At 50.5% G+C, this 25359-nt stretch overlaps 1 long non-coding RNA gene across 3 annotated transcripts in view; it reads right to left on the bottom strand.

The window, feature by feature from the left end:
- Window positions 1-25002, bottom strand: part of LOC112949918 — a 62768-nt gene extending 37766 nt beyond the window's left edge. For all 3 annotated transcript variants that reach the window (XR_003249908.1, XR_003249907.1, XR_003249909.1), the window contains exons 1-2: window positions 24741-25002; window positions 1795-1861 (exon numbers count right to left, since the gene is read on the bottom strand). This is a non-coding gene — a long non-coding RNA (uncharacterized LOC112949918). The remainder of the gene's footprint in view (window positions 1-1794; window positions 1862-24740) is intronic.
- Window positions 25003-25359: the final 357 nt, after the last annotated feature.

Raw genomic sequence — 25359 nt, 5'->3', positions numbered from 1 at the left:
GAGACTGAAGTAGTCCTGAGCGCAGGCCACTCAAAGCAAAGAATCTGRAAATCCCAGGAGATAATCATCACTCAACAGCAGCTCTCCAGAAGCTTGGTCATTAGCTGCTAATTGCTGGTAATCGAGAACACTCACAACTGAAAGGTAAATAAAGTCTTCAGCTTTCCCTACTGCTGCTCATCAAACAATGCTCCGCTCATCCATCCAACAAATCCAGCTCTTAGTTCAAGTCATAACAATCTATAAACACATGGTGATTCTTCCCCAAATTTCTTCATCRCCTCACGCTGATGGAGAGTCAAACCAAAGCTTTTATGGACAGCAATGAGTCGCTGCGAGCCTGGCCCATCAGTGCCACTCAATTAGGCCCGCAGGCCAAGCTGCTTTTATTCCTGTCCCAGCCTTGCCAATTAAAGGCTTAGATAAACTACAAGTCTTCCCAACTCATTCGCCAGTTGCCCACCAAACAGTTGTAAACATTTGAGTCTCTGTAGTGAGTAATTGAAAGGGAATTCGCAAACGGCCGTGCGAGCGCTTTCAACGCGGAGCCTCTGGTGAATATTCATTCGCACAAGTATGCAACGTGATGTTGCTTTCCCACAAATGTTCTTGCCAATGCAATTTTGCTCATCTGAAGTGGTTGGGGAATAAACAAAGAAGTGTGGTCAAAAATACCAGCAAAGCAGATTAGCGAATTCTAGATGGAAAAAATATTCACGGAGGAGCATCTTGACCCTATGAGGAGAAATGGCTCCGTGCCTGGGCGCTACATAATTCGTCCAGCTCCTTCCTTCTGCAGGGAAGAGGGCAAACTTGACCTAATGCTTTTTTTCCCCCATCTCTACTTTTATAGCCACACACGGTTCCAAGCAGAAATAGTTATATGTAATGTATAGTGGTAAATACCAAGAAGAAAACATATGAAAACTATCACATACATGGGTGAAGTGCTTCAGCRCAGTTTAAATGTATAGCCAGAGCTCCGCATCGCCTTGGATTCTGTGGCCATCAGAGAATATCGTAACTTCAGTGTGATGAAAGGAGATGGAGGACTGGTTTGACAAGAGTATTAAAGTATTTCAGATACTTCAGAAATGTGGGATGTCTCAGGTCACGCACGGGGCTCTTTCTCTACAACATACTACATCTGTGATAAGAAACAGCTGGGAAGTCCATGGTTCCTYCCAGGCCCCGTGCTCCAGGTTGCGGGAATGCAACCAGAATCAGCAGCAAGACCCAGGGGCTGGATGAAGGACCAGTTGCTCCATAGGCAACTGCTAGTAAGGAAATGAGGAATCCAGACGGGAAATTGCAAGGCCCTCTCGCATCATCCCTATTTCCAGGAGCGCCATCTCACTCTGATTTCCATGAGTGGAACCAACACTAAAGCTCAGATTGTTGCACAAACTGGTGAGCTCTCACTTGGGGACCAGTAAGGACCAGCTAATCACTGGCAGGCTCRCCTGCTCCCAAATAACTCCTCATTCCCAAGACATTTCTGCATGAATAACTCATTTTACTTCTAGTGCCTCAGACTCCATCTCCTAGAGTGGACCAGCCATACTGAGCTACTCATCTAAAGACTTCTAGGTAACTCTGCTGTATAAGATGTGAGTGGTCAACAACAAAGCAGTTTTCCTATGCCCAACCTACCACTTACGAAAACAAGACCAAAGCCAACCACAGCATCTAGTAAAATATATGCACTTTTCTGAAGTGGAATTATACAAAAAGAAAGCACAGACAAACATTGAAAGCTAATGTAAATATTATAAGAGTAAAATAAAATAATACCTGGCACAGGTGTTCAGGAGACAAATTCATAAGGGGTGAAGTCCATGCTTTGAATCAACAGTCCTGCCTAGAAAAAGAGAGAGAAAGGAAAAAAATGCTTTTTYAGAATTAATATAAAGATCTTCTTCAGAATATAATATAATTAATATCATCCAAACCACTAAAACATTCAGCAGAATTGTTTTCCAGCCTAGTTATTCATTAAGAAGAGTCTTGTGGGTGGACAGTGGAAGGTGATATTTTCTACACCATGGATTCTACACTGCACCATCCAATAAAATAAGAGACATTTGGATTTGTAGAAATATTAATTATTCTTCCCTCTTCTATGCTCGATAACTCTTTTTTCTCCATTCCACAAATAAGGTACTTTGAAGAAAAATCTGAATAATTCTTGAAAAAATCTTAAACACACTTCACAGGTAGACTTCTGAAGCAGATTTCTTTTCTGCTTAAAGTCTATCAGGCAGTTTCTTAATAGCGCAAACACCAAGAAAGTCCATGCAGGCCATTCCCTTCACAGAAACTTGTGAAAGCCCCCATGGGTAGCTTCCATTTTATCCWTTTATTTATTCTAAAATCACTCCAGCACTAGAAAAACCAGCAGAAATATTAATAAAAATTTAAAYAAACACCCAGACCAGCAGGGACAGGGTTGTCATTTCCGTAACGGCGGCCTCCCTGAGCGTACATGGATTTGCAGCTGCCTCCCGCGGCAACATGGATTTGCAGAGGCAAAAACGGAGTTAAAAATCCAAACACCATTAAAAGCCAAGTCAAGTTCTTATTTATCCTAGGTGAGATGGTTCCTTCCAGCTTGAAGGGAGATGATGCAAGCCAAGAGCTTTCCCTGGGTGGCCTGTGACCCTAGGCAAGAGCTGGTGGCCCCATTGCCAGGAGCACCTTCCCCATCATTGCTCAGCCCCAGCTGCTTCATCCACAGGTTCCCAGACCCCCAATGCATTTCTCAGTCTCGACACCCTCACGGGAGGCAGTGGAAACCTCAGCTACTTCAYCAAAACCAAAGGCGGGATCCCAGGGCGCTGGGGATGCAGCCCAGGACGGAGGTATGGATTCCACCTCGGGCGCCAGGGCCAAGCTGAAAGAGCCCCCGGGTTATCTGGCGGGAACCAGAAACCAAACTCCGGATTTTTAGCCACTGACTCACGATTTCTCAGCGTGCGGGGCTGGCAGAGCAGCAAATCCTTTGGAGCCGTGACGCGCACGGGGGATCCCCGCGGATGCCGCGAGGCTTTTACCAGGTCCATAAACACGGCCGGAGGCAAACGCGCCTCCTCGCTCATTACGGCCATCGGAGACCTCTTTGTCAGCGTCTCTATGGCACAGAGAAAGCGATTGCACAATGAACAGCACCAAGGGGCCYGCTCCGGCGCGGCCAATGTTTTGAAATCATACAAAGCATGATGGAAAGATAAATATTTACGGGGTTTGATGAACTGCAGCGCTSTGCTAATGAAATCAAGACTTGAGAAACGGGTTTGGACTGTCCTTTCCTCAAAAAAGGAGCAAGACTTCATTGTAAATGTTGCTGTTCAAAGAACAGCGTTACGTCCTCTTTCAATGGMAAGGATTGTGTGGCAAACCAAAGGTGAGAGCGGATCCTGCCGAGCTGCAATGGGAGCAACCGCGGTCCCTTTGCTTTTCCCTTTCCACTGGGGCAGCAGGGATGCACAAGCCCTTGGGCTTGGCTAATTCCACCCAACAGGGGCTTCATTTCAGCTCCCCCATCCTTTGGATGCCAACTGAAGCCCAAGCATGGAGCAGAGGCCGGCCAAGGAGCTGAGCTCCTTGTCATCCGAGCGCCTGTCATCCTGGATGATGGGGACCTGTCCCGAGGAAGTTCTCCTGCAGCACCAGGAAAATCTCTCCTGACTCCGCATGAGTTCAAATCYGGAGTGTTGCCAGGAGAGCGATGCCTGGATTCAACTCAGCCCCAGGAGGAAGCTCTGCTCATTAATGCTCCAAAAACASTTGGAGATTCCTCAATGTACGAGGAATTGTATTCCCAGTTCCTCAGGTACRGATGCAGAGCAGCAGCAAGGCAAGTCCCAGCTCCTTTCTGGCTGAACCTTTACTGCAGACTCCAAGGCTGGACTCTGCCCCAGGCACCCTGCATTTCCCACTCTGTAAAACACTATTCCAGGATTTCCATATAAACACCTTTCGCCTTGCATTAGGTTTCCCTGGCAAAACCAAGCCAGATAAGGGCRGGCTGCCTAGGTGTGATGACCACATTTTTAACACATCTGAACTTCAAAGAGACCAAATAGGAAAAAAATGTTTATCCCAGCAAAGCATTTACAGTCATCCCCACCTGCAGCTGCTTTCAGGTGAATAATAATCAAAAGAGATATGTCCAAATTAACAGATTGCCCAACTATTCTTAGATAGATAATCAGCTTCTTAAGCTSTGACCTCCTGAACCTTTGAAACTGGAGATTTAAACATATATACACATGCTTATATATATATATATGGCAGCAAATTGGAACACATAGCTTAAAGGGACATAAGAGCTCTCTATAGGCTSCACATCCTCTAAATCTCCTTTGTGGACAGACAAAAGCCAAACTGCAGTCAAGCCTGCACCTGAATGTCTAAAGCAGAGCCTAGGGCAGCAGCATCCTYGGTGGGATGAGCTGTTAACCAGTGGAAGTGCCTGCAGGGGTGACAAATGCAGCGCTTTATGTAGGAGCTGGCAGCCACCACCTTCTGCAACTCGATCCTCTTTCTGCAGGAGTCAAAAATTACACTAAAAAAAGACCTTTAAGCTGGAAAAAAAGAAAAGGAGAGGGAGAAAGGGAGAGAAGGAGGGAGGAAAAAATGGCATAGGCTTTGGTAGAGGCAGCCACAGCCTCGAGGTGCATCCGGAGTCACGTCCCCTTTGGYGGTCGCGCTCAGCGCGGGATTCGGGAAGTTTTCTGTGGCATGGGATTTAACYGGGACCATCTTTGCTGGCTGGGAAGTGAGCTTTTCTTCCCAGTTCTTTGGAGCTGGGATTCAGAACATGGTTCCTCTTGGCTGCAACGAAGGAACTCGAGTGTTTCTGCCCAAACGGTCCGCGAAGATGCGCGTTACTTCTGATAAAGTTGGGTGGAAAAGAATCCGAGGTGCAGCCCGAGCCACGTGCTGCCTCCGGGGAGGCTGGGAGGCAAAACGGGGCGAAAGGAGGCCTTTTGATCCAAAAAAGGAACATTCTGTCTCAGCTCCCTTCAAAAGGAGGAGGCAGGGAACACTCATTCCGAAAGGTCTTATTTTCATTTCTTTGTGGAATTACATGAAATKTTGAGCTTCTACATTTGCACAGACCAGAATTGGGCTTTCCAGGCCATTCCAGGTTGGGCCCTGCCAACAGCTCCCACTCGGGGAGCACAGGCGAGGCCGGGGCGTCCCACACATCCCGCCCTGGAAGGCTCCAGCCAGGAGACAAGGCAGCTCATGGCCAGAAGACACCAAAAGCTCCATGAGGAGCAGGCTCCGTACCCATTTTTCTCCTTCTAAAGGTAAAAAGGGGGCAGCTCCTTTCCCTGTGCCCGCAAGCAGAGCAGCAGGATGGYGCCTCAGCTTCCCATTCTCTTCCCTGGCCGTGTCCAGCGCCCGGGAGCTGCAGGATTTGGCCCCAACTGGGCTCCTGCCCACACCGTAGCMCAGGAGCCGCAAGTCTGCCTTGCACAGGGACAACCAAGGGCGGGGGAAAAGGGAGAGAAGGAGAGAGCACTGCTGAAATGCAACAATAATGTTGTATTCCAGCAACTCTGCAGCATCGGAAAGCCCAGGTCCGGGCGCCAAGTCCAGCGCCCTGGGTCTGGATGAGGCCTCTGCCACGTGCCAGCTGGACAGCCTCCACATAAAAATATACATGACTTTGTTCTCTTAAATACAAATACACACACATATTCTATGTTACCGTTGCACTCTGCCCCATAGGGCCAATAGAGCTCAAGTGAAGCAGGATGCTGCCATGTGCACCTCTCCGCGGGCCCGCGCACCCCCGGCTCATCCACATCTGCCTCTCGGAGCAGAAGACACCCTCCCCACAAAGGTCTCACCTCATTTACATCCTTAAACTGTCCCAGATGCTCCCCCAGCACCGACTCCCCGCTTCCACCTCYGCTGCTTCAAGCAAGCAGATGCCGGGAGCCGGCAGATCCCACTTATCCAATTCCCTGCCAACTCCCTCCCTGCTCCATTTTATTCTCATGGCACAAACTGCAAAGCTCCTTGTCCCACCTGGGAGCCACATCTGCCCCTCTCACCTGCTACCAAGGGGCAGATGTTGCTGCTGGGGTGACGTCCACCAGCCCCAGGGCTCCCGGGCAGTGACGGAGCCCTCGCACCAGACCYTGTTTTGTTTTTCCATCAGTTTTATGGCCACGTTACAGGTTTTATTGCGTCTCCCTCCTCGCTCTTCCGACCCCGTATCTTCTCCAAAGATTGCAATCTGCTTGTATTAGCTATTTCTCTCAAAAAGCAAATAAAGAGCATTTCTAGGCTGTGCCATCACATGGGAAAGCTGCACTTCGAATTAACAACTTGAAGTTAACAAGCTAGTAAAACTCAAAATGACCTTCTTTGTAGTTCTTGGCATTAGAGGAAACATCAAATTTTCCCCTTTTCTATTCTTTTTTTTTTTTGTTGTTATCACGGCAGAAGACGGGTGAATAGAGAGCTGGTTAAGATATCAAGTGTTTCATTTCAATTTTGGTCCCTAACAAAGGGAAGAAAAAAATCCTTTCCTTTCCTCTCCTCTTGGAGACAGGCTTTTACTGAACGATAAACAGTATAATTATATTTTACTAGATTGCCCACAAAGACTCAGTATTCCAACTATCTACTGCATCCTTTGCAGTAAAAAGGGTTCAGTGGTGAGTATCAGGGAAAAAGGAGAAACTCCATGAAAATTACATTTCAACAGAATCATAACATTTCTCGGTAGCAAAGTCCATTAAAGAGATATAGTGATACCTCCATCTCGTTGGAGATGGATTGCATAGGAGATTACACTCCTACAAATGAAGCCCTCGGGCTGGGCTGTGGCTGGTGGGTTGCCCGTTTGCTCCATGTGCCCGAATTTCGAGCCCAGCGCTCTCCAGTCTGCCCATATGGAYGGTCTGGTCTTACACACGGTCCCTTATAGCTTATATGACAAGTGGAGGTCTGTGACAAGAGCAGGACGCTGCTTCCAAGAGGGTCCAGCACCCAAGTGCAGACACCGCCAGGGATCTTCAGTGCCAGKACCAGTCATCCTGCCACAGCCTCGTCTCCTGATCCCTCCTATTTCCACCACCAGCTTTCAAGACTGCATTTCTATTCCTCACCCAAACATCTCCAAACCCATCCCATGATAATAAATGGAGCTCCCCAGTGCCAATGTCTAATTCTGGCACTTTTTTGCCCACCTTGCAGATGAGGATATGCTAAAACCTGGGCGAGGGGAACATTCCAGTTAGTTACACTGACTCCAGAGAYGAACTGGGCGCTGGTGAAACTAATGCAAGTCCCTTCTTTTGCGCAGGGTTGAGACTGGTACCAAGATATTTCTCCTCTAGCCACATGCTGTGGGCAAACCCATCCTCTAGCCTGTGCCCTTCATCATCGAGAGGATCTTTTGGAAGGGTCTTCCTTGCGGTAACCACTGCCGTGAGGAAAACAAGTATCCTGTAGGTAAAGTAGCAGAGTTTCTGTAAAATCTTAGAGCGAAAAGTGATTTCAGAGCACACACAGAGGGATCAAATGCACACACAGGATGCAGCAGCTTTGCGGAGTTCGTGCTTCCCATTTCCAGGGCTCCTGTGGAAAACAGCAACTTCCTATCATAAGTTTCTGCAGTTTCAATGCTATCCAACTGCTAATACCCAAAAATATGAATGCCAGGAGGTACTCATGTTGTCAGAAGAAATACCGAGGAAACAGGAAATAGCTGCATGAGATGCTTGGCATTTAATGGAAAATTACTCCTGAGGAATTAGCTTTTCTTTCCTGAAAAATATACCCAAGCATGGATGGAAACACTTGCTGCAGAGGTTCAAGAGTGCAACCATAAATATCAAGGAGCCTAAGTCATGCTTGCGGTGCTCCTTGAGTAATTAAAAACTGAAGGTAGACCAAGAATTAAGGCTCCAGAGAGACTCTTGAAAAATCACAACTCGGCTGCCATCTAATCCTAGACACCCTTGGGGACCATAGACACTTAAGGCAACTTTAGAGCTGCTATYCTGCTTTGAGGGATAGGGGAACTTGGTCCCTGCTCCTGCCCGTAGCCAGACCGTAAGGAGTTGCGCTTTATGTGATGCCGATGCGGGGACATCTCACACAGAAGCCAGAGGGGTTTCGCTGTGGTGAAACACAAGGTCCCAACAAGGTCCCAACAAGGAGACAGCAGCGGCTGCTCAAGCAGAATGAGAGGCTCCCTTAAGCACAAGCGATGCAAAAGCCATAGGACGTGCTCCAAAGGCCGTTAAATTCACAGGACTCTTTCCAATGACTTCCAGAGGTTTCAGGTTAGGCCCAGAGGCTGCTTTTCACGCATAGCTCCCTGAATCCAAGTGTATTTTTAGTTGAGGAAAATCGTCTCCCTCCGAGCACGTGGTGCTCAGCAAAGTCATTGTAAAGTTACTCAAAGTTGAATAAAGTCATTGCCCTCAATTAAGTTTATAAGGACGAAAGCAAYGGAACAGAAGAGGATAATATCAACATCTAGTGGCAGTAAAAGCTAGACACTCACAGCATCCACTTGCTAGCGTTTCACGGCCCTAAATATAAATAAAATAATAAATAAAACACACATGCACCCTTCAATGTCAATGAAGRGCACAAGCCTGGAAAGCATGGGGTTTTTGGAGAAGCAAAAAYAAAAACGGGCTGCTCTTTCGCTAACAGACAATATCCCTGCAACGTCACAGAATGGCTGAGGTTGGAAGGGACCTCTAAAGACCATCCAGTCCAACCCTCTGCTCCAGCAGGGACACCCAGAGCACAGRGTGGCATCCAGATGGGTTTTGAAGACCTCCAGAGCAGGAGCCTCCACAGCCTCCSTGGGCAGCCTGTGCCAGGGCTTGGGCACCCTCAGAACAAAGAAGTTCCTCCTCACCTGGAGATGGAACTGCCTGGGTTTCGATTTGTCCCCATTGCCCCTTGTCCTGTCACTGGCCACCACCGAGAAGAGCTTGACCCCCTCCTCCCTACACTCCCCCTKCAGGTATTTATACATACTGACCAGGACCAGTTCAGGCACGCTCCAGGTATAGTAATTTCAGCTATTTAAACATATCGACATGGGGGCAGTTTCTCCACGGTGAGACTCCACAGCCTCAGGGCTGAGAACCCAGCACAGCAAGGGGAGGAAGAGGAGGACTCCGCATCCATGCAGCAAACTGGACCTTGCAAGGCGAGCCCAGGAGAGCCGCRCGGCCTCCCCGCTGTCTCCAGCGGCTTTCCTGGCACTACTGCTAAACACGGAATAAAGCCTCGGTTCCAGGCAGCTTCGTGCTCATCCAAACCAAGCAGGACCCCCAGCGAGACCCGGTGGTTTCGCGCTGAGCCCAGGCCACCCTCTCGCAGCCCGGCATGCGAGAAGCCCGGACCCATATTGGGCTGTTCCAGGCTGCAGGAAAGCAGGAGGGAAGCAGCTCCTCTGCTTCCAGAGACACTTACTGGTTGGGATGGTGGAAGAATTTGCCCAAGAGCTACAGAAAACGCTGATCCCAACCCCAAAATTTGCCAGGCGGGAGTCGCGCTGGAGGCTGGGGAGGAGAAGAGGGGGGAAGCGGGAACACAGACTCTAAAGAATGTGGTTGTGTCTCAACAACAAAAAATGCTGGAGTTTAGCAGCTGAAGGTTAAGTTTCCACTGGAAAAAAGAGAGCGGAACAGCCCAGACAGGGGGACGCACAGAGCGGCAGCCCCCGTGCCGAGCGCGTCCCACGGCGCCCGGCGCTCCAGCGCTCAGCGCCACGGGAATACGGGGGATTTCACTGCCAGGAATGACTGTTTCAAACCTAGCGCTGAAGCTTTCGTATTTAGGGCTGCAGAGGGAAGTCCAAAATGGGAGCAAAGTGCAGAATTATTGATTAAAGCTCAACGTTGAAACTTTGATATTTAGGGTTGCAGAGAAAAGTCCAAAATGGGAGCAAAGTGCTCTTTAAAATTTCGAAAAACTGACATGGGGTGATTCCAAAGTGCCCCAGGCATAACAGGGAATGAGCCCTCCACCTTTTGAACCCCCTCTTTTAAGTCTGCAGGCCTCGGCACAAACTCATTAAGAGCAGGGGCAGCACCGGCACGAACGCGAGCAAACAGCAGCAATGCTGCCCGTGCTGGGTTACTGCATGTGAAGSTTGGGCTAATCCTTCTGCTTCTTATTAGGGTAGTTTTTATGTTAAAGAAACATAAGAAGTTGCCTCTAGAAAGGAGGCAGCTACAGAAAAGGCAACCCATGTCACCCCRGTCACAATAAGCTCCTTCATGAGGACACCTCCCACGGCTGGGCCATCGTGTGCAGSAGCAAATCAAAGGCTGCTCCATATGATCTAGGGACATTTTTCTGTGCATCTTGCATTGCTGAAGTCACCAGAAGGAAGATTTAATGTACAGTGTGTGAAACCTCAAGGAGAAGCTAAGCAGTGGGTTTATGAAGAAATGTCTTAAGCTACTGCTACTATTGTGTGCATTAAAGAGCCAAATGAAGACACAAACTCCCTTCAGCTCCAATACAAATGGTGCCAAGACGTCAGCTGTGAGCCCCATGGAGCTGCAGGGACTCAGCAGGAACCTCTGGGGGTGGTTTCCAACCTGGGTTGAATGAAGGAGACATCTCAAGGGGACATGGAAACCTCAGCCATCCTACCCTCAATAGTAGCAGAAGTTGTTTGCAAGGAAGATGGAAACCACAGATACGACAGCTTCTCAAAACAGGAGCAGCGCCACACGCTCCACTCATTTCCACGTGCTTGGACCTCTCTTCTTGCCCCTGGACGAGGCCTCCCCGAGGGCTGCTAGATGCTTTGCACTGGCAGGTGGGAACTCTGCTCACGTATCACGACCCACAGCAACCCCCGGCAGCTCCATCCTGCTGCTCCAGATCTCTATTTTAGACTCTGACTGCTCTTTCTCTGCACACCATGTGTTCCTCCTACTTCTCTTTCCTCTGCTTGGGAGTCTCTTCACCTCCACACCTGCCACTTTTATTGCTCACTTTTGCTTCCTTCCCTTCCTGCCACATTTTGGTTCATTTCTTATTYCTTCCTAAGGCCACGTCTCGCTGTCCCATTGCACCCGCTTTGCCTTCAACCAGACCCTCCCTGGGCTACAGGACCTGCCGTGACCTCAGCACATTGAGAAGAGAGATAATTACTAGCCAAATAATAGATAATAGAGATAATTATTAGCCAAAACTGTGCTCTTCCTGACACTCCTTGCTGACCTCAACACTTTTGTGGACGTGCAGAAAATGCAGAATAAGGACCCCGAGTAACCGCCCTGGAAAGTACAGTTTCTGGAAGGCAGAGAATGACAGCTCTCCTCCAAACTTGCATTTGCAGGCCGACTTAGGAGAGGTAGTTCCTACGGAGGAACCTTACACCATATAGCAATGGGGTCGATTCTGCTGTTGGAAGAGCAACAAAATATGCAATTGCCAAGATTCCTAGTTCTTCAGCAAAATATGGCCAAGAGAAAGCCAGCTGTGACACCCCTACAAATATGCTCTATATGAATGCTGGAGGGCTGTATGGAAACTGGATAGCACACCTCTGGTATTTGCAGTGTATGCATTTTTTTCCAAGASTGAAGCCCATTTTCACGGGGTTATAAATCAGCCATAATAAAAACTAATTCTCAGCACAAAACACTGCCCAGCAGTAAATTTAAAAACACACACACTTCAAATATCAGTTTTTCTGTCACATTTCCACAGCTTCTGCTCCGGCAGCTTGGTCCCCCTCCTATCTGATTATGCAGATCGGGACAGTCCTCTGCATTGCAATGAAACGGTGCAGAAACTGGGCTCAGATTCACCAGCCTGGACTCAACCTAGAGGAAAACAGCGAGAGGAGCGACTGCCCTTGGCGGGTCAGCTGTAATCACGCTGCTAAACCCTGCTGCGTGTTTACATACCACAGAGATAGGTGCACCGTGTAAACACCTCGAAGCAGCTATCTGCACACGGATTAATTGAATTCCCCGACAAATTCAGGCTCGGGCTCTGCAGACAGCAGATATTCCCAAGCCCTCCTGGGATCGGGGAGCACGGATTGCAGCAAGCTGGGCGTGCCGGTGCCCCTCGCTCCCAATGACAGCTCCAGCCATCAGCGCTGCATCTCGTCCTCCGTTTCTCYGCTCAGAGGCCCCAGACAGGGTCCCCCGCTGCTTTGCCTTTGAAACACGGGGCTGTTCTGCCTTCCTGCAGCAAATTTCATAACACTGTGATCATTTTTTACAGTGCAATATGAATTACTGTGGCATCATTAGTGCATGCCAGTCTGTTTGCCTGGATGGCTCTCATGTATCGGGGGGTTTTTGTGCTCAAAGCATGCTGAAGTGTTTCTTAAAGACATTTATTTTCCCCTGGAGGCCATGGCCTCACGTAGCCTGGGATAAATCAGGAGTAAACTCCCTGAAGTTCAAGTACTCTTCAATGAGTGTAAAACTTGTGCAACTCTCCCCAGCAGGAGATGGTGCTGTAAGTTGTCCCAGGTTCATTCTTAAGCTTACAGAGAAGAAACYAAGCTAACTGCTTGAACGCTTGGAGGTTTGGAAAAACGCTAGGACTTTGGAAAAGCCAGCAAATCTAAAGGAAAAGGCATTTGCAGTCAACCAGCTAAGCCTGATCAGCTATTAAGAAAATTAGCAGACATAAATTAAAGGTTACAACATGCTCAACAGTATAGTTCAGAGAAAACCAGAGACAGGAAATATCTTGCACCATTTTTACCCCGATCTTTCTGTAACTTCACTGTGCAGGCTCCAAAGCTCAACTGCTTCTGCTGSGGGGGGAGAAAGGAGCAGGAAAAAGCTGGCTGCAAATGAGCCCTATGGTTGCTCACCCACATCTCACCTGTAAGATTAAGATCGCTGTAGGATTAAGAGGAAAGGAGGTCTGTTCAGAAGGTCACTTCTTCACCCTGAATTCCGTGCAGTTTCTAGAGTCGACCAGCTCCACAAAGGGGAGAGGGATGCGCTGTGGGATCAGCTGCTGAGGAATTGCCTAGGATGAACTGGCCCAAGTGAAGGACCAGGCACTGCTGGAGGTTTAGCACATGGAAAAGCAATAAAAGCTGCTATTTCTGCAGCTCCCAGCACCTCGCTGCAAGGTGCTGAGATGCCACCGTCCTCAGGACGCTCGTCCGGAGCAYGAGCGGCTCCAGTCAAAGTGCCATAAGTGCCGAAGTGCCATTACTCCCAGGCCTCACGTTCAGTCCAAAGGCAGCAGCTCGCACCTGAGATCAAATGGATTGGCACACAGGGCACTCACCAAGCAAAAAAAGGGGGATGAGGGTAGAAATTCAAATACAGCTCAATAGCCTGAAATTGGGAGAGGTCAAACAGTGCCACCGCAGCACCAGATTTCRTTTCATTTTGGACACGGCGCAAGCCAGCCTTTAGGGAAGGAAGCAAATGCTGGTGTCACTGGATTTTCTAACACTGCAGTTTGCAGCTGGTACCAGCAGCCAGGCTGGCSTGGTCCCCAGTCCAGGCAATCGCCGGGATGGCCCTAACGTCACCCTTCCCTTCCCTCCTTCATCCTGCACCCTTGGTCAACACAGGCACTCTTTGCAGACAGCAAAAATACAACTCAAATTTATAAATAAATTCACATGTCCAGAGCACCAGGAAAAAATGGGAAAGTGGCTCCAGGAAAGGCTCATCCCTCCTTCTGCCACTGGAAGAAGGGATGCCAGCACAGGGAGGAAGATGCCCRCTCAGCATCATGTGCCTTGTCCCATTCATTCCTACTTCTCCATCCCCTTGCCAACATCCTACTTTCCACCTGGATCACTGGAGCGAGTTGTCAGCAGGGACAGTGCAGAGACGGGACCCATCTCGAGATGCAGGTTTGCTGAGGTGGAGGGTCGGGATGTGGATTTTTYCCCCCCACTGCAAAGGTGAGAAAACTGAACAAACAAACAAGCAGCAAAGAATGAATCTCCCTGATCTAAGAATAAAATTAAGCTGGGAAAGAYTGCAAATTTCAATGTTTGCATCAACCCTCTCTCATCTGCCCTTGAAAAAGAGAGAGATAGTGAAATACCGTGGAAATAAGAAAAAAAAATATTTAAAATGTGATATAAGTGCCGTTAGCACGGAGCAGTAGCACGAGATATTTTATCTCACTCCCCAGGACAAAAGGTTCATTAATCATGTTGCACCATTTTATGCACTGTATCTTATCTTCAGATTGCTCCCTATACTCTCTTTTACAGGACATCTGCGACCAGGAGTGACAGCAGCAAAATACTGATTAATATTATTACATCCCGATGCTCTCCATTGAAATGGCTCTATTACTTATAAGACATATGAATATTGGCATTGCTTTGGTCCCAAACGCAGCCACCTTCTGGGTGGGCTCCATCAGCCAGCACAGCTTTCAGGAGARAAAATGGAAAATCCTATAAGAACAAGGGATAACACGAGGCCTTAAGGAAGCCGGAATATAACGGCAGACGTAGGAATTCAGACAGAAGAAGGATACAAAATCCCTTGTCTCCTGGGAAAGCGCTAATATCTTTAAGAGATCACAATGGCTATGAGACCCTAGCTCTTCATTAGATGCAAAAGGAGAGTGAATATTTGTTTGCCTGTTTTATGGCTCAGCAGCAGAGATTCCCCAATCATCAATTATCGTGCGCCTTTATGTTTTTTACAGGATTTCTTGGCAGGAGTTTCAATTCCCTGACACGTTAAACATGGGGTGTGTTTATGCCTGGGAAGGGAATGAGCTGATAAGCGAAGCATGTGAGARTCCAAGAAGGAGAAAGCCCAAATTCCTACTTCGCATCAAATAACCATCAGCAAATGGATCTAAATAGGGCTTGATCCAAGTGGCAAAAGGCGACTTAAGAGTTACGTAAAGGCTGAAAACGAAGGAGAAGCCGAGCTCTGGAGCAGCTTCTGATGAAAGGGCTTAATTTCTGCAACAGCCTCTCACTAACCGTGTTTTAAACAATTTTCCCGCTGGAAAGCTGACCTGACAGCACGTGGGAATTGCTTCCCTCCGAGGGGCTTAGCCGGCTGCAGCGGCTGCAGAGCAGCAGCGCGTGGCGGGCGCAAGTCGCCTCTGGCCACGGGGCATCGGGAGCGGGGCACCACGGAGCGACACTGCAGGGAAGCAGCCACGGGATGGAAGGAATAACGAGAAGCCTCGGCAGGTTTGCAGCCGGTCTACCTGGTCCATGTTGGCAGCATCAAGGGAGCAGCCCATGGCACAGGAGCAGGATGAAGGGCCAGTCCGATGGATACCAGCCCAACATAACTCAAGGGCATGAGGGCTGCCGCTCCRCCAGGCTGACCCAGAGCATCCGAACAGCAAAACACGGCCCCACTGCAGCAGGAACCAGCGGCGGCCGCGAGGTAACGACCTTCAGAGAGGAGGAGACTGATGAGTTATGAAGCCATCACCACTCCCCCCGCCGCCTCCCTCGTGCATGCATAAACTTACGCAATGATTTATTTGCATCCCGCACGAAAACAAATGGATGTTTTACATATTTATATCATAAGATAAACCGATATTTAAGCTGATCAAAGACAGCGGCAGATCTGGAGGCGATTAGGGCAAGTGTTTTCATAACTGAGGTCACGGCGCGGGAGAGGCCGCGCTCTGCRGCGCTCGTGGCCTCGACGGCGGGCGCCCCGAGCGCCCCGGCAGCTGGCACAGGGCTCACCCGGGCCCTCTGTTGCAGCCCTTGATAATCACACATTGGCCRTGGGGATAAATATCGTACTTGTTAGCAAAATAAAGCATAAAGCGAGTGCATGGGGAGCCTGAAGCCTTTGGTCTCTAATGGACACAGAGCAGCAAGCCTGGCGGGTGGCTCCTGCAATGGGTCTCAGGACACGCACAGATGGTTACAGGTGCCTGGGGATGATGATTTCATCAGGTCTCAGCCATCAGCTGAGCTGCAGCGAGGGGCTGGACATGTCCTCACCCTGCTGCAAATGGAAGGAAACACAGGGCAGCCCCAGGCACTCACGAGCTCCCAGCTGCCCCTCCAGCACTTGCCATCAGCTGCTACATGCGATTGAATTTATGGGTGGAAATATTTAATTGACACAAACACAGTCTCTTTCGGCACCGGAAAACGCTCCTGTGGGTTTGCTATCAAAACCCTTCTAAGGAAGGCTCCCGTTTGCAGGGAGGCAGGTTAGCTGCAGGTCCCACAGCAAAGAGCATCGTCCATCAGAGCCCGCTGGGGACACGGGTTCCCTTGGACACCCGGGGCTACACATGCAAGCTGCCCATGTGGAGCAGGCAAGGGCTGAGCCCGCAGCAAGAGAGCACGTCACACTTGCAAAGTGTCCCCAAGACGAGGCACAACACGGGGCTGAGCAGCAGCTCGAGCAGCGCTGCTGCAGAGACACCCATCGCCCACGCTGCACCAGCACCCTCCATTTGCACCTTCCAGCCTGGAAAAAGCAGCTGTGCTGGGAGCAGGCAGCAGGGAAACTCGCCTTCTCCTGCAGCTCATGCGGGTTTTGCAGCCTGCAGAGCAAGGCTCCCACCCGCCACCTTTTGCGCCCAGCCTGAGYRGATCTGCAATCCCTCCAAGAGGCCRAGCTGCTCCGGGATTTCATTCCCGGAGACATCTGGCTCCCGGCTGGCCTGTGTGCAGGACCGATGGCTACAGCACAACGCACAACTGCGAACAAGCTGCTGCAACAGGAACATTTCTTATTTCCTTTTAGCRTGCCCTTGAAATTAAAACAGTAAAGTTGCTTTCTGGAGCTGGGGAAGAGGGCAGCAGCCCTGGTGTCCTCACCTTTTCCCACCACATTTGCAGCAGCGCAGGTGGTTCCAGCAGCTCGGGGTTGTGCGCATGGGACACAGCATCACTGTGTGCAGCTACACCCTATTCAAGCACACATGGACCACGCATAAGTAAGAGACTACCCGTCCCCTTCGTCACTCCCTCCAGCAACATGGGGTGGGATGCTCACACATGGAGCCCTCATCTTGCTGTTTCTTCTGTTGTTTTCAGCTGCGTGAACAGGCTACAGGAACCTGTCCGTCTCGGCATGGGAAGGTTACTGTAGTTGTCTGTTTGCAAAGTCTTCTTTTACTGCAGGAAAGCGACTATTTGATCWCTAAAGGGATTTTGATGCAAAGTATGTGAAAGAACTAAGACTTCCTGTGGCCAAATTCCTGCATAATGCATAAAAAAGCAGAGGCCTCAAACAGCATCTTTCAGAAACATTGCAGCTGATAAATGAGAAGATATGCTTTTAAAGAGCCCGGCGGAGCCGCCACGCAGCATTTTGCTGCATTTATAAGGAAACCTCAGATTTCATGGCCCTCTGCTCAGGTTCACTTCTCCTGCACCCTTGCTGCTTTGGAGATCCCCGTCCTCATGCACGATGCAGCGTTGGCAAGAGCTGTGCAGCCAAGTGCACAGCACGGAGCGGGCTGCGCTCCAGCCCCTCTCCCCCAGCTCCTTGCTCTATGGAGACCCCACCACAGATGGACATGGGTGCCCACRGCCCCTGCACACATCTTGCCCAGCMCCTTGGCTTGCAGACAGCCCTGACTTTCCATCTGCATCCTCCAAACCTCTGCAAAGCCCTCAGAAAAGGACAGAYTTCATCCTTATCTCAGCTCTGTAGACAACATTCATCTTGCCTGACAGGAGTCAAGTTGCTTGGCGAGCAAGAGGGCGAATTAAGCGGCCGGGGTGCCACTGTGCTGAGCGGACACGTCCCTCCTGGCCTGGCCCATGCACACGTGTACAGTGACCACATCCCATTACCCATGGCAATGCCTCTGCTTCCTGCCGCACGGGAGGCCGCCGGGAACACGGAGCAGGTCCTGCAGCCTCAGGTCCGATGGAGAGGCCAGAGGGGACTCCCGGGCCCCCACAATCCCAAGCTGACCCAACCAAATCCCGTTCTCGGTACTGCAGGGCCCTGCATCCCTCAGCCAGGGAAGGCAACACGAGGCAGGATTCAGATGGGGCCAAAATACCCAGTCTGTGGGAAGCGTTGCAGCAACATCAGGGATAGTACGGGAATCAAAGCCAGTTCCCTGCCTGGGCTGGAGATTCTGGTTCTGGAGAACAGGGCCGTTTCTCTAGAAAACGCTCCGTCCTCCCACGTCTTGCGGAGGCTGGATGTYGAGTGGAGAGGAAGCCGGGGCTGGCCCATAAAGATAAGGGACATTCGCAGCTCTTCCCACGTGCTGCATGTTAGTAACGACTGCTGCCACATCCAGATCCTCCTCTTGGTTTGCCCCGAGTCTCACCGCTTCCTTTGACGTGAACGCCCCCAACGCCCAGCTCGGCACACGAGTCCACCATGAGCTCCGCGAGGCGCCAGGGATCTCCAGCCAGGCAAAGCAGCCCCAGCGCAAAAACAGAGTGTCCTGCCACAGAGAGGGTGTCTCCGTGACCTCCCTCTGTCCAAGCTTCCAGGTTTTGTTTGCTTAAGCTCTTATTTCCTTCTTCATGGTTCCCTCGAGCTGATATACTCAGCACAGGCGCTGCTGCAGCACTGACCCATCACACACGGGTCGAGTAGCCAGACTGGCTGCAGGTGCCRAGCCAGAGCACGGTCCTGATGGTCCCGCATGGAGCGGATCTGCGGAGGCGGCGAGACCCATTCCAGGGAAACAACCAAGGCGGCTGCTCCGGCTGTAAAAAGCCCCTTGAAGTTGCCAGGCATGCGGARGAAGAGCCAGAGAACCCAGCCAGAAGAGTCGCGCAGCCGCCCAGGATCTGGTTCATCCCAATATCAGGTGCACGGACACAGCCCAGACGGCATCTGGGAGCCGGCACGTGGAGCCCTGCACCACCAACRTGCAGCTCCCAGCACTGACGCCCCTCTGCTTCAGACCCAGCTCAGCTTCCCAGCACAGTCATCCCATCCTTCCAGCAATGGAGCTGCTCCCTGCCAGAGGGTCAAACTCTTGGTTTCTCCCTGCAGCATCCAAACCCACAGATAACTGCTCCAAGGCACCAGTTCACTCCAGGTTAGCAGACCTGTCCCCATGGCAGAGCACATGCATTGCAAGTGGCACAAGCACTCTGCATACAGAGGCTTCAGCTGAGAGATTTTGGCATTGGTTTTCCAGAGAGCTGAAGAGGAGCAGAGACCAAATACTCATGAGCTGCAATGGGAACTAATTGCACAAATGCCCTGGACTCTATAGGAAGGCCTTACAAGGAGGTGATTCCTCCTGGAGACATGGAGAGCCCCATGCCAGCCCATCACAGAGAGGTCCCCAGAGCATCTGGAGCGCAGGGCAGGTTGGTGCACACTCACCACGGGTGCAAGAGGCTGCTGCAGCACTTGGGGCAACCCCTGCAAACATCTTGGATAACCCTGGGAGGCTCCAAGAGCAAAGGGGGATCACACAGACCTGGGGACAGCATCGCAGGGAGGATGGGAGCTTGTATGGAAGCACATCTGCCCCTTCCCTGCATTTTGTTATGTTCTTCCCTTCCCAATTCCATCCTTGGAGGAATTCCCTCAGTGCCCCTGTTAAGTGGCCATGCTGCTGGCGGGAAGCACAGAGCAGGTTTTCCAGGATGCCCCGCAGCTCTGAACAGGGAGCTGCAATTCCAGCTCCTCGGCYGGCTGGACGCAGGCCACGGCATTCCCGAGCGCTCCGGGAAGAGCTGCCCTGCTGTGTTTAATGTGGAGCTGCCATTAATTTTAATGCTGTTTTTCAGCAATTCCCACTGATGATGGGAACAAAACCCACATCCTCTCATGGCAAAATCTCCCTCCATTAGAGCCGCAGGAAACGATGATGCACTCTTTAAGAACAGAGGCCCTGTTTATATAAAGGCCAGGGAAGGACAGAGAGAGGAATCATCACTGCAGGCTCGGGAAAGAGGCTTCAGAGCGCGCGTTGGGACCACGATGCTGCCCAGGAACCGCGACACGGAGCAGCACGGAGCTTCCCTGCCCTGTGGGACAGGGAACCCTTCCCTCTCTGCACCTTCTAATGGATTTTTAGGTGTGGAAAGGGGACCTGTTTGTGTTTCTTGGGAAGATTTCTGCCCACGTCTCTCAAAGCAAGCAGAATCTGAGCATATTRTACTGGCCTCACCTCAAGGTAAATACCACCTTGCCTATGAACTCCAGCAAACTGCATCTGCAAAAAATGGACCCCAACACAAAGTCCCAAAAAGGGCATCATCAACTTCCATCCCTGCTCCTCATGCAGGCTACACAGGTCACCTCCCCCAAACCCCATGCAGAAACCCCAGCTCCCTGCACAGTCCCTGGGGTCCCCACGCTCCCTGCATTTCCACAATGCTCCTGCTTCTCCCTCTCTTGTTTTTGTCTGCTTGGAGCTTCATCTACCCCAGCTCCAGTGCTGGAGGTACGAGAGGAACCACAGAGGCTGCTGCTCCCACGGTTCCCACATCCAGGTGTTTTCCAGGGCGCTCCCAGCCTTCCTCCCTCTCACGGTGCTCTGGGTAGCCCGGCGCTGCCTGCTGAGCAGGGCCATTGCCAGGCACCAYTGCCTGCCCAGCACCAGCACCCACACGTTCCCAGGCCAAACCAGCCCCAAAACTCAGCTCAGCCCCATGCCGAGAAGAGAACAACAAATTGCACGTGCAGATCTTCCCACCACCTGGTTCCGACGGAGATGCCAAAGCCGAGGAGTGGGGACTGTCTCTCTAAGGGCTGGGAAGGCCTCCGCTTCACTTTTGCCTTTTAAGGGCCTTTTTATTATTTTCTTTTTTAAATGTTGTTTAAAATTTTGGTTTGTTTATCCATCTGTTAGCAATTCTGCTGAGGTTTGGGTGTTTTATCGTTAATGAGAGACTGCTTTATGCACCCCGAGCCATTAGGAGCGAGGGTGGGGGTTCCTGGCAGCTGCGTTGGGCCGAGCTCCTGCCGGGCCCCATCATGGGGCTGGGGGCTTCCGAGGGGCCTCCTGGACCTCTCTGCACAGCAGCCACCCCCTCTTTTCCTCCCCCACATATTGAGGGAAGCTTCAATCAGGGGCCCCTTGTCCTGGGTCAGCACATGGCACCTCCGTGACACTGGTTATCCCGGTGCCATCCAGCCCGGGATGCTTTCAGACCTTCCCTTCCYGGTGCCTTGGGTAACACAGGGGCTCAGCCTTGCCACATTCCCCCAAAACCAGGCTTAACGCCACCCAGCAAAGYGAAGAATTCATTAATTTTACTAGAATGCAGATTAAGAGCTGTCCGTGTTTCAAGACGGATTCATAGAAATCGTAAAAGGTCTCGAGGGATCCCCGCGCTAGTTCAGTTCCCGTTGGCTCCTCTCGTGGTGTCCCGCCCAGCCRGGACGCTGTCTAGCAGCTCCCACGGGCTCCGTGTGCGGCCAAGACCTCATCCTGGGTGTTGTGCTAGCACAGCCTGTTCCTCCCCTACCCCTTTTTCTCACCATGGGTCCCCCTCTCGAYTCCCATCTCGCTGCTTGCGGTTTCCCTCCGCTCCATGACACCGAACCAAGATATAATCTGCTGACCATCTGCTGAAGGGCTAATTCCTCTCTCTGCCTCGCTTTCAAAGTGCTGATGCCCCTTGGTCACAGCCAGACTGAGTCATCTCCTGGCCAGACACATCCAGCCTCTGCTGAGGGGGCAGGCAAAGCCCAGGGACCAGCAGAGCCCTGTATTAGACCATAGGGAAACCCACAGGGAATAACGTGCCCCYAGCAGACTGAGGGGGAAAGACTCAAGCGTTGGCACAGCTTCTCTGCGTGGAAAGTGTCCTTCCTATGCATGCATATACTTGACATRCTGTGCGACACAGCAGTGATCTCGGCTCAGGAGATTTAACACAAGTCACAGCATRAACACAGGAAGGATGGGCTGAATAAGCCCTGTGGTTTCACCTCTCACCTGCAGCTTGTCCCCATTCCTGCACCTAAATCAAACTCTTCCTTAGGGGTTCAGCAACACCTCTCAAAACGAAAGTACAAAAAAAAAAAAGGGTAAAAGTGGGTAAAAGCCTTAGTAATCCCATTGCATTGCTGGTGGGACTCTCCATGCACGTTTCAAAGGGAAAATACTAAACTGGCTTCATTTTAGCCAGGAGTCCTGCAGAAACAGGACATCTGGGTAAGCCAGAGCATTATTGCAGCCACAGACTTAACTCATAAATAACAGCAGGGAGAAATCAAAAGGTGCAGGCAAAGAAGAACAGGCACGTTTGCAGCGAGTCCTGGACGGAGATGGGGAGATAAGGGCAGACGCTGCTCCAGAGCACAGGAGCAGGAGCCAAGAAAGGCTGGCAAGAGCAGCCCTTGCTCAGCTGGGCACAGGCCCACCTGCTGCTCAGGTCTTCTCGGGGGGGCTGGCTGTTGTTTGGGGGTTTTTTTTTTGGTCTTTTTTCTCCCCTACCAGAAATTAGTATGAAAATAGAGCCAAGATAATGCAGCAGTGAAGCGGCTGTTCTCCTCCAAAGCRGGAAGGGGACAGAGCTAAGGAACCTCCCTGTGACAAAAGCCACTGCTGTGACACAGCCCATACGTGAAATCCACGGATCAGCATCAGGACAACTCCTGGTTATGGCCCTGATCCTAGAGCAGGACCAACTAGTGCCAATTAGTGATCCTAAAGCAGGACCAACTAGACCAACTACGGCAGCGGTTAGCACTGTGGTCAGGATGGGCTCTGCACGTGCAGCCCCAAAGGCCACAGAGAAGGCTCCATCCATCCAAACACACACRGAGCTTCCTCAGCAACCCCTTGGTCACATCCTCATCTGCACTGCTCCAAAGCAAACATTCACTTTGCATGATTTCTCTGCAATCCCCCCCAAAACCAGCAAAAGCTGCAGCTCAGCCAAGGGAGGGCGGGCAGCTGCCTGGGCACTCTGTCCTGCCCTATAGGCACTCTCAGCTTCCTCATTCASCTCATTTAGCTCCTGGCTAAATGCAATTAGTGGTTGCTGCCCAGCACTCAGCAGGTGAGGCCATGGGGGCTGCAGAACAGCTGCCTCCCGTTAGCTCGGACGCACAGAGCCAGCTCCAAACTGCCCTGGAAGCCTTGGTGCCATTGTGCAAAATGGGAAAGTGTTGGGGGRRAAAAGGGGKAAAAAGGGAAGGATTCATTTATCATCTGCTTTTGCTAATGTGCATCTAAGGGATGAATCTGTGTCACAAGACAGGGAAAAACCAGCCTCGGTGAAAGCCAGTTTGGAGATTTCCCCGATCCCCGAGGAAAACAAGTATCTGCTAATGCGAGCGCCTGTGCGCCAGAGCTGGAGCTGCCCTAGCCCGGGTGAAAGCCAAAGCCTCACGTCCAGCCCTGCCCAGCCCGCAAACCTGCTCCTCAGCATGGCTGGGAGCCCTGTAGGAGGCACAACCCGGCCCTGCSACCCCCTTGCATGCAAGGGGAGGGAACAGGCACCCCAAAGCACCTCACCTGGCTCACATCAGCACCTTGAGGTGCCACCACCTATGGCCAAGGCCACTCTCAGTGCAGGTCCCCAGCAAGGGGATTTTAACCCCTCCAGCACAGGCAGCCTCATCAACCTCTCCAAGCCRTAGCTCCCCTGGGGAGCAGACCACACAGACACAGCCAGCTGCAAGGCACGGCTTTAACTCTGCTTTTTAATGGAATTATTTTAACCTGCAGGCAATAATTCAAGGAGGGGCAGCTCAGCTCCCTAAATTTCCTCCTGTCCATCCTTAAATGGATTTAATGGTGAAAAACACCACTGCCAGGATAAGTCTCCCACCTCCCTGCCAATCATACTCTGCATGTCAACAGGGCCTCCATTTTGCATGAAATTTCAGCTTATTTTCCACWCTTCAGACAACAGCACAAGTTCTTTTTGTTGTAAAATCCAACCCAAAGTTTCCCCTCACAAGTTTTATGTTAACTCTGTGGATTGTTTTGTACACACTGAAAATATTGACTTCCGCAAGCTTCAAATGAAGCCTTTTTCTCCCCTGACTACAAACTAAAATCCTGCAATCTAACACACTGCTGCATTTTGGACTAGCATCCAGGAAAACGTTTAACCCCCCCCGCCCCTGAACAAGAATTATTAATTTAGAAGAGGAAATTATTAGTTTTAGCCTTCAGAGAAATATAACTCCTGTGTTATTAACAGCACTGGGGATTATAAAAAGCAGCAAAAGCAAAGCAAATTAAAATCTCACTTGGTTCTCACCATTCCCTGACCTTTCCAGCYGTTTCTATTGCCCACCACCACCCAGCGGGTTGGAGACGTCCCGCATACACAGCACCAAGCGCAATGCTCCATCCACCTCTCCTTGTTTTTACCCTTCTTGCAAAGCCCTGGGAGTTCCCAGAGCCACAGCAAAAGCTTCGGAAGGTTTTTCCCACCCTCCTCGGCTGCTACCTTGCACTTTCATGAATTACAACCTTTTTCTGCATTGCATTTTGCAAAGTACATTCCATAAAATAAAAAAAGAAGAAGAAAAGATGACTGTGGTTATTTAAAAAGAGTAGTGGAGCGTGCAGAAAACTGGACACTGTGAAGAGCTTGCGCCCATTAACTCATTTCCATTAGAGCCCAGACCAGGCATTGGGCAGAGCTTCAATGCAAGGAGTCCCAGCCCACACATCAGCAGGAGAAGGTCCAACAGCCAAGTCCTCCCTTGCCCCCGTTTCAGTCATCCTTGCACTGAGATTAGGGCCAACGCACACAGGCTACAGCCACTTAGCACAAAAGWTACCTGAAGAAAGGTACTTATCTTCTGTAGATTCATATAATGCCACTAATTAAGAGAGAAAGAGCTTCATCTGCTTACCTTGTATTTCCAAATCCCTTTACCTCCATAGGGGAGCTTTGGAGGTGCTCACTGTCCAGCAGGTGAGCTTCTCTGCTGCTGCAAATCCACCTTTCTTTTCAAAAGGATGCAGTGTAAAAAATAAAAATCCTGAACTTCTCTTAGCTAAAAGCACATGTCTCTCTACAAATCTTTTCTTCACATAAACAGAATAAAATCCTTCATATTTTTAGCAGAAGAACAAGCCTGCCTGCTAAGAAGGATTAGAAGCAGCTCATGTGTTAACATGCTGCTTCTGGGCCATRGCTCCTCCTCAGAGGTGAAAATAAAATAAAGGACATTAAGAAACAATTGGAAACAGGTGATTTCTATTAAGTCGTGGAGGGTTTTTCCCTGAGCAGTTGCTTTCAAGATGTGTCCCATCCTATGATCAGACACATACACAGGTGCCTGGAGTTGGGTTTACCCAGAAAATGCCTTTAATAAGTCACAGGTGCACTTGCTCTGTTATCTACACACAATTGCTCTCAATCTTTTTGCATTTGTCCAAACAAGAAGGTTTCCAGCAAAGAGGCCGTTGCTTTTAGAAATCTCACATCTGTAGATTGCTGCAGAGCACATAAAAGGTTGTTGTTTTTAG

Source organism: Nothoprocta perdicaria, unplaced genomic scaffold (genome assembly GCF_003342845.1).
Source record: "Nothoprocta perdicaria isolate Ctin4 unplaced genomic scaffold, notPer1 scaffold_30, whole genome shotgun sequence".
NCBI lineage: Eukaryota > Metazoa > Chordata > Aves > Tinamiformes > Tinamidae > Nothoprocta > Nothoprocta perdicaria.
The sequence above is the reverse complement of the archived record's forward strand: the minus strand, read 5'-3'. Positions and strand labels throughout refer to the sequence as shown.